Genomic DNA, 9,761 nt, shown 5'->3' with positions numbered 1-9,761 from the left:
CTACTCATTTGATTCTCAATGACAGGGACTCACAGTGAATCTTTAGACTCAGTGGGAGGGACATCATGGAGCCTTGGCTGGGAGCCGGACAGATATGAAGAGGTACAGCCAGTGTGCTCATAGGACAAAGACAGTCATGGAAGGTTGAATGGGGCAGCCTTATCCTGAAGTAGCGTCTTAAATGGTGACCCAGTTGGATTCCTTTTGGATCTGTCTTCAGCCAGAGTCCAGCTCATAGCCCTCCCTTTGCTGTCAGCAGTGCTCAGTGATCAGCAGCCCAGTTTATAGTTAAATACAGCTTTAAGGTGAGGAGTCTGGGCCCCTATCCCTCTGTGGCAGTTGGGAGAGCTGCTCATTTTTGACTTATCCCTGGAGAACCAGCTGATCAACCTGGCAGGAGCAGGCAGTGGCATGGACTGACCTCCCCTCCACGGGCCTCAGATGATAGTGTCACCGAGGGTGGCTAGCCTACAGGATTCCTATTTGAGTCCAACCCCACTGAGCATGTGTGCCCCAAACTCAGCTTGTGCACATACTGGTTCTGACATACTCATCATGACTGATAGCTTCCTATGGTATTGAACCATGGTAGGGCCACCTCCAGGCCAGCTCAGAGAGGACTCTCCCAAGAAAGGGGCTGTTGTTACAGACACCCTGAGTGTGGCACGATGTCTCTACAAGCACTATTACTAGGACCCAGACCCAAAGGCTGGGAGGAGGGCCTTCTAGGGATGCTGTGGCAATTAGAATTCAAGAATGAAGGTGCAGTAGAGCATGGCAGAACATGCCTATAACTCTAGTGCTTGGGAGGTTGGCAAGGAGAACCATGATGTTTAAGGACAGCCTGGGCTGCCTGGCAGGCAAGCTCCAGAGAGGCTAGTGCCACACGATGACACCTTACCTAAAAATAAATAAAATAAAAAAGATGCACTGACGTGTCACTAACAGTCCGGGTGAAGTACATTGGAAGGAAGGTCACGTGCACTCCCAAGGGTAGTGGGATACTTCTCTGAAGGAAGCTGGGTCACCAGGAAGGAAGAGCACAAGGAATGCTAAGCTTAGGGGGAACTAGAAAAGATTTTTTCCCCTTAAACTTCAAACAACAGGTGAGTGTTCCAGCAGGGAAGCTTGACATTTTGTGAGTTCACCTATGACACAGGGTGAGAGGCTTGGGATTTGTGAAAGAAGAGGGGGAGATAGCCTCACATTACAAGATGTCTCTGGATGTTTCCTGCAAATTAGTTCAACTTCTTTTCTTGGACTGTGATTAGATTGGATACTTTTTCATCTCTGAGGAGGCTGCAAGGCACTAAGAGAACAAAAGCTAAGTAATATATTAAATTTGCAATAAAGATATAACAACACAAACCAGGAAGAGAAGGAGGAAGGAAAAACCAGAAACCATACCAAAACAGTGGCGAAAGAGATAGAGAAAGAAAAGAGAATAAACGGAGACAATTTAACCAAGTGAAAAAATTAGTTACATTGTAACAATCTAAACATTCTATTTCAAGGTAGAGATTGTTAGAACAGAGGAAAAAAAAAAGAAAGACCCAACTGAGCATAGTATAGAGGAGAGATGGGGCCTGGAAGTGGACCTGCAGAAGTCATCTCTCAGCCTCATCCTCCAAGCCTGTGGTTCTCAACCTGTGGGTTGTGACTCCTTTGGGGTCAAATAACCCTTTCACAGTGGTCACATATCAGATATTTACATTACTATTCATAACAGTAGCAAAATTAGAGATATGAAGTTGCAATGAAAATAATTCCATGAGGAACTGTATTAAAATGTTGTAGCATTACTGGGCTTGAGAACCGCTGCTCTAAGCCAAGGAAGGCTACCAGGCCAGCAGCAGAAGAGAAAACAGACTCGGGCAAGACAGAAGTAACACAGGCTCAGGCAAGACACGACATTTGCATTGGGCTGGGAGACAGCACAGCAGTGACCAATAGAGGGTTCAAACTACCAGAACAAATTGATAGACATAGAGGAGAAATAGCAGTTGCCTAAGTTGTGGTTGGCATTAAAGTTCCTCCTCTCAGCAAGAGACAGAACAACCAACCAAAGTTCAATGAGGAAATAGAGCCACAGTATTTAAAGATGTCAGCCTCAGGACTCCTTGTAACACATCTCACTAAACAGTGTCACCAATGTAATCCTCCCCTAGTCACCATGGCTTGTTCACCATGACACCAGTGTCTTTTACACATTATTCCCTATAATGTGTGGTTTATTCATCCAAGTGAGAGTAGCACCCACACATCTTTTTCAATCCATGCAGCCTATGCACTCGACCACAGCATTCACACATCTTCCTCCAGTGTGTGTGTTCACCATGTCAACCATGACATCTCCACATTCTCATCTGCTGTGTTTGACCTGTCAGCCATGGTCTATGCATCCTCCAGAGTCTGTGGTACCTTCACCATGAAAACAGAAACATCCACACATCTTTCATTGTGTGGTTGCTTCAGCAAGACAACACTGGTAAGCACACAGTGCTTCCTCCAAAGTGCGTGTATTGATCACCATGACAACAATGGCATCCTGTTTCATTTATGTGACCTGTTTACCATATTAATAATGGTACCCAAATATCCTCTTTCACTGTGTATGTGGCCTGTTCACCATGGCAACAGTGGTATCCACACATCCCTCTTCACTGTGTGTGGCTTGTTTACTATGACAATACTGGTACCCTATATGTGCTCTTTCGTTACATGTGGCATATTCACCATGACAATGGCATCCTCTAGTGTGTCATGGGCTCTTCAACGGGCATATGTCAGGGAAGACTCAAACATTCAGAAGATTTGAAATCACACAGAACATATTCTCTAACCACAAATAAATTAGATGAGAAGTTGGTAGCAATATTTTTCTCAAGATACCACAAATATTGTGGACTTAACAACACACTTATAAAATATTCATGGAATAAGGATGAAATCATAAAGGATGTACCTTAAACAATACCAAAGAAAATGTAACATACCAAAATTTCTTGGCTGCAGATACAGTAGGGCTGAAAGGAAAAATTATAGATTCCAATCTTCCATTAGAAAGAAGAGAAAGATCTGATGTTCAGTGATCTATTCTACCTTGACAAGGTGGAAAAACAAAAGCTCAGGGTCATCCCAAGCTTGCCACCTGATGAAGATGGTAAAGATCAGGGTCAAATCCTGAAAACTTGCTCCTCTATGGCAAAAGCCTGTGAAGCTATAAACTCTTAGACTAATAAAGAGAGAAGAAGGGCTGGTGAGATGGCTCAGTGGGCAAAGAACCTTGCCCTGCAAACCCAAGTTTGATCTCTGTAACCCAAATAATAACCTAATAACCTGGTGGACAGAGAGAACCAATGCCACAGAGTTGTCTTCTAACTGTCACACACACCTTGGTGTGTACTGCCCCATACATCATGCACACACAATAGTGATAATAAGATAATTAAAAAAGATTGTTTGAGACTAGTTTCCAATCTTAAGAAAGAGTTCCTGTTATGTACTCTACAAATACACTACAAGAATCAAGGGGGTGTATAGTGAATAGCTGCATGCCAACAGACTCAGTACCTTTGATGAAATGGATAAATTCCTTGGGAAAAATAAAACCAAAAACATTAGAAAATTTTGCTGGAATTGATAGCCCAAGGGCAAAGGGAAAATCAATTCTTCCCAATGGAGTGTCAACCATACTTCAGGCAGGCCCCTTGCCCATAAGAAGGTGACCAACACAAAACTCCATTTTTTTTTTTAGGTCTTACTGTTTTTCTTATTGTTTTGGTTTAAATTTTGTGTGTAGGGAGGTAGGGAGAATCTGAGAGAAGTTGACGAGAAAAAACATATGATCAAAATATGTTGTATAGAAAAAAATAAAGAAAAGAAAACCTTACTGGGTCTGATGGCACATACCTCCTCTGGAAGGCAGAGACAGGAGGGTCCTCTGAGAGTTAAAGGCTAGCCTGGACTACATAGCAAGACTTTGTCTCAAGAAAACAAAATACAACCCCCCTCAACCAACCAATCAACCCACAAACCAACCAACCAACCAACCAACCAACCAACTAACCAACCAACTAACCAACTAATTAACTAACCAAGCAACTAACAATCCAACTAACCAACCAAACCCCAAACTAAAACAAACTTTAGTGTGCTCTATCTAATAAAAATGGATTAAAAAAACATTTATATACTCAGTGGGCTTGCTGGTAGAGTACTATATATGCTTGTTCATATGACAAATTTGAAGAGGGTGGGCAGGAAAATTTTTCTCAGATTTGAGGTCAGTGGAACCTGATGTCAAAACCAGACACAAGGCACTGATGAGGTCAGTTATTGGCACCTGGAGTCCTTTGCAATTAACTCCCTAGTAATGTATAAGTAAATAAAGTCTTAGCATTTTATGAAAGTATGGCTCTGAACTGGTTTGTTATTGATACATTTGAGCAATGTAGTCCAATGTATCAGCAGTGTGGAGAACACGGTGAGATCATTAGCTGGACTCAGGAGAAGTATCAAGTGGAAAGACTGTATATTCTTCTTGAACTTAGCCAGCCAGCAAAAGAAGGCGGTGTCTATAGTCTGTCAGTTACCTGGAGAAAATTTGCACCAGATGAGGATGAAGATGAGGAGGAAGACATGTTTCTGCTTGTAGATAATAATTTGAACTGCATGAGAAATTCTGCAGGATCTATGAAACATGTGTGTGAATTTAAGAAGGTGCAGAGTTCACACACAGACACACATTTTTATATTTGGATAATAACAGGAGACACTAATAAAGTGAAGATGTCATTAAATGGCATAAACTTAATCACAGTCACAGCCACAGAAGATTTTCTTCTCCTGAAAGTTGAAAAATTGATTCTATAGTTATCTGGGTGTGTAAATGATTGGACTATTCAGATCCATCTTAAAAGACCAAGAAGAATCTCTGGTACTCCCAGATGTCTGACAGGATTGGAATTTATGTATCTGTTCTCACAGGATACGAGGCCAGAAACATCTGAGCCAACCGTGTCTGATGCAAAAGGCTGCACACTGGAGTGGTTTGGCTTTTTGTTTTTGTTCTGATTGTAGGCAAGTGCTCTACCACAGAGCCATACTCCAGCCCTGAGTGATCTTATTAATCCCAGGCACTAAGCCAGGCAGAGTCACTGTGGGATGGAAAAATATCACTCATAGAGGTACCTAGGGCCAGCCATAAGGGCACTTTGGGGACTTGGCTGTGAAAGTTATCAAACCCAAAGCAAAATGAATAAAAACCAGTGAGTCAATAAATAACCAAGTGGGAGCTGACTAAGAAGAGCTCGCACATGTGCCTGATATGAAGAGCCACCACAGCAGACTGCCGGGAATATAGCTTGCACAGAGGCCACCCCACCTGCAGCGGGACACACTCCTGCAGCTCCTCAGCCTCAGACAGCACCATTTGGATTGGTGGCTCAAGGTCACGTATTACTATCCTATGGATCTCACCCTCCTTATTTCCCTTGGTTGCTTCCCCCCACTGTTTACCACGATGTTCATAGCCTTGCATAAACTTCCCATAGAATGGACCCTGATGGATAGATACCTAGGTGAAAGGTCAGGTTCTCTGCCTGCATCTGTTGCAGCTCAGTAAGCATGCAAGAACACTACCCATGTAAGCACAAGTGAGGTCCACACAGTAGAGAAGCCCAGCAAACAGACACTGCTCAACAGTTTTGGTGTATATATGAGGTCTGCTGCATATTTGCAAAAGCACATACACACACAGAAAGGCAAATAAATGGGTGGGCAGGAGTGTGTGTCAGGGATGGACAGCCAGGTGGATATAGCTAGGCCATGGAAGGAGGGTGGATAGATGGAAGATGATGGACTGTAGAGAGAGGGTGCTGAGGTGGAGGGCCATAGCCTTGGAGGGCGACTCCACAGTGCAGGCTGGTACAGCAGAGGGCTAGTGGTGAAGGCTGTCCTCATAAACTGTTGGGAGGAGGTGGGAGAAGGCCACTGTCTTAGCAGGAGATGCCTTAGGGAAAATTCCTTAGACGATGTGGAACACACCTGTCATAGTCAGTTTCAGCTGTCAATGTAAGACAAACCTAGAGCCACTCGGGAAGAGGAACCCTCAACTGCAGAACTCCTTTGATCAGGTTGGTCTTTGAGGCACTGTCTTATTGCTAAGTGATGTAAGAGGGCTCAGTCCACGGTATGCAGTGCCATGTCTAGGCAGGTGGGCCTGGGCTGCATGAGCAAGGCAGCTGAGCAAGCCAGAGTGAGCAAGCCAGTAAGCAGTGCTCTTCTGTGGTCTCTGCTTCATATCCTTCCTCCAGGTGGGTACCTTGGCTTCTCTTGATGATACACTGTAACCTGTAATCCAAACAAACCCTTCTCTCCTCCAAGCTGTATTTGGTCAGTGTATGGTATGTATTACTACAGCAACAAAAAGGCAAACCCGAACACCACCAGGCACCAGCGGGCCACTCTCACAGGGACTCATTAGAAATGGTGATAGATACCCAGTGCTGGTACCATTGCTTGGAGAGAGCTACATGGGGGCTGGGTAGGAATCTGGTATGGAGTGGAACTCACTGACCTCCTTGCGAATCCTGGTGTGAGCTGCAGCAGGTGGGCTGTGATTTGGCCCCACTTGGCCCCCGACTGGTCTCCAGGGACAGGGAGGACCAGATTTTCCAGGCATCTGAGAGTAATGTCTTCTCTCCGAGCAGCTGACTGTGACACTGGAAGAACCAGGTTCCCAGGACAAGGTCTGCAAGGCCTGCAAAGGCAGTACTGGACAGTGCTGAGCAACCCTGGTGGGACCTACAGCAGTCTTCAATCTCCAAGTAATGACTGGAACTCAGGGCCACTAATTCTCACTGACTCCCCTGGGTCCTGGGCTTGCAAAGGAGACCGTAGGTTTGCCTTGAACAGAGCCAACCCATCATCTCTGTCTCATTGCTGCCAAGAATCTGCAACAGCAAGGGCTACCTTGAGGCTGGAACCTGTAGACGTCATAGGGAATGTGACTACCTTCCCATTCAGAATGAGGTCTCAGGCTACCCTGTGTTCAGAACCAGGGCTTTCTGTGTCCCAAATCATACAAACAGCAGAGAGTCCCTGTGCATGACATCAGGTCAGCTGGCTCTAGATAGCCAGGCAGTGGCTGGCCTCCAGAGCCCCGCAGCCAGCTCTGGACAGAACTTGCTTTGGGGGATCTCCCCTTTGAACCTGGCCTGCATAGGTTTAGCCCCTTCTCCTATAGATCTGCTGCTCTCTTCTCACAAAAGCCCTGCTTTTCTTGGGAAGGTGTGTGTGTGTGTGTGTGTTTGTGTGCGCGCGCACGCGTGCATGCGTGTGTGCATGTGTGTCTCACTTGATGAGAAAGTGTCAGGGTTTATCTTAGGAAACAGAGAACCCCAAACTCTAAGGTAGTGTTTTCAGTCCAAAGACAAATGCCTCAGTGGCCACCAAGCAGTATGCATAAGAAGGCTGCAGCCCGTCATGGCTCAGCCCCTTACCTTGTGAGGTCTTCTTTTACCAGCAGATGTCCAGGTTGGCTGCTTTGCCTCATTCATGCCAAGCCTGCACCTCTGTGTCTTTTATACCTCATCCCCCCAACCCAAGAATCTGTTCTGTCACATCACTGTCCTGTAAACATGGTGGTCTTTCCATGAAAGTGGAGACCAATGTGACCCATATAGCTTGACAATGCCCATGCAGTGGCTGCTAATGGGTGGGTGTTAAGTCTGCTGTCACAGGATTCTTACATTTCTTGGTAAAATTAGTCCTTGGCTAAGACCTGCTACTGGAACTCTGTGTGGTGTTGAGTGCTGTGTCTATGGCTAAGTGGGATCCTGCACCAAGCTAGAACATTAGGGCTACGGAAGATGGTTTGTCAGGAAGCAGCCCAATTTGCCTAATGCTGTCACAGAGGAAGCTTGCCTGCCAGCTGAGTGAGCGGCAGAGCTACGGTCAGAAACTGGGGAGTTGTTCTGGCTGGATGTGGAAGGAAATACACAAAAGCTTCCAGATTGCAGTCTCAGAAAGCCAAGGGAAGGATGACAGGACCATGTGGGACTCCTAGCATGTGGAAGGTATCATGTTGTGTAGTGGCACACACTAGTAGGCAGCTTGGTGATGCAATAGCACCCCTGTCTATAACAGCAGTAGGAAGACTCATGAGTGAGCTGTGATTGGAGATCCCCCCTAAGCAGGTTCTGTCCAGAGCTGGCTGCGGGGCTCTGGAGGCCAGCCACTGCCTGGCTGTCTAGAACCAGCTGACCTAATGTCATGCACAGGGACTCTGCTTTTTCTATGGTTGGGGACACAGAAAACCATGGTTCTGAACACAGGGTAGCCTGAGACCTCATTCTGAATGGGAAAGTAGTCACATTCCTCATGGTGTTTACAGGTCCCAGCCTCAAGGCACCCTTTGCTATTGCAGATTCCTGGCAGCAATGAGACAGAGATGATGGGTTGGCTCTGTTCAAGGCAAACCTACGGTCTCCTTTGCAAGCCCAGGACCCAGGGGAGTCAGCGAGAATTAGTGGCCCTGAGTTCCAGTCATTACTTGGAGATTGAAGACTGCTGTAGGTCCCACCAGGGTCACTCAGCACTGTCCAGTACTGCCTTTGCAGGCCTTGCAGACCTTGTCCTGGGAACCCGGTTCTTCCAGTGTCACTGTCAGCTGCTCAGAGGGGAGACATTACTCACAGTCGCTGGGAAGGCTGCTCCTCCCCTGCAGAATTCCAGCTCCTTTCAGGACACAGCCACAACTTCAGTCTTCTCTCCTTCCTGGCTTGCCTGCAGTGTTGGGCTTTGTCAGCAGAGGGTGTCAGAGGCCACCCAGGTGCCTCTTGGCCCAGCTTTTCTTGTTGCATTTGTGTTCAGCACCAGGGTGGATGCTGGACTATGGTAGAGCCCCGCCTCACTCAATGACAGTTGTCCAGGCCATGGGCCTTTGCCCCAGTGTCTGTCTTGTCATTGTTCTGGCTGCCAGTAAATCTCATGAGTGGTGGTCATGTTCTTTTCACTGGTTCTGATTCCTTGCTTGCCCTGAGGAGACTCCAGATGCATTCTCTTCTGGAACCTTCTCCCCCCTAGTATCCATGTCCCCCTAGTATCAGATCTGGTACATGGAGCTTCCCTCTGCAGGGAAGCTTCTGTTTTCTGAGTCTTTCAGCTCTAGCCAACAAGGCCCCTAATGACTTTAGGTTTCTTTATGAATCATCAGCTTACCCAACACAGGGCAGGTGCAGCTTGAATTGTCTAGCTTGGGATCAGTCCCAGTATGTCAAAGAAAAAGGAAGAGAGACCCTCAAAAGGCTAACCTCTAGACATAGCAGTTTAGAATCACACAGCCAGGGCTCTAAGGGCAGGGGCGGAGGTGAGACCAGGAAGCCTGACAGTATGGGAAGCAGCAGGGCTGGATCAACCACAGCACCATATAAATCCATATTGCACAGTGAGACGGAGCAGTGAGCCATAGTGTGGATAGTGATGTAATGGACCATGAAGAATGGTGTGCAGGGAAAAAACATGATAAAAATAAAATAATGAAACATTCCCAGATTCCCAGCTCAGGCCCAGGAACACCAGTGCAAGGGTTACAAACCTGGGTGGCAAACCATAGACAATGGGGCACTCTGAAATCAGGCTAAGGGTCTAAATAGGCTTGGAAGTTTCTCCCGGCTGCAGGCCACATATCCCAGCACATTCATCTCTGTGAGTGCATCCTCATATGCTTGGGGTGGGGGGGAGAGAGAGAGAAAAAA

The 9,761-nt window shown here is 46.4% G+C and overlaps 1 protein-coding gene across 1 annotated transcript in view; it reads right to left on the bottom strand.

Annotated features, from left to right (window-relative positions):
- The window catches only part of Adgra1 (adhesion G protein-coupled receptor A1), a 43,214-nt gene that overhangs the window by 4,210 nt on the left and 29,243 nt on the right, over positions 1–9,761 (bottom strand). The window lies entirely within an intron of this gene.

Source organism: Mastomys coucha, unplaced genomic scaffold (genome assembly GCF_008632895.1).
Source record: "Mastomys coucha isolate ucsf_1 unplaced genomic scaffold, UCSF_Mcou_1 pScaffold21, whole genome shotgun sequence".
Classification (NCBI taxonomy): domain Eukaryota; kingdom Metazoa; phylum Chordata; class Mammalia; order Rodentia; family Muridae; genus Mastomys; species Mastomys coucha.
The sequence above is the reverse complement of the archived record's forward strand: the minus strand, read 5'-3'. Positions and strand labels throughout refer to the sequence as shown.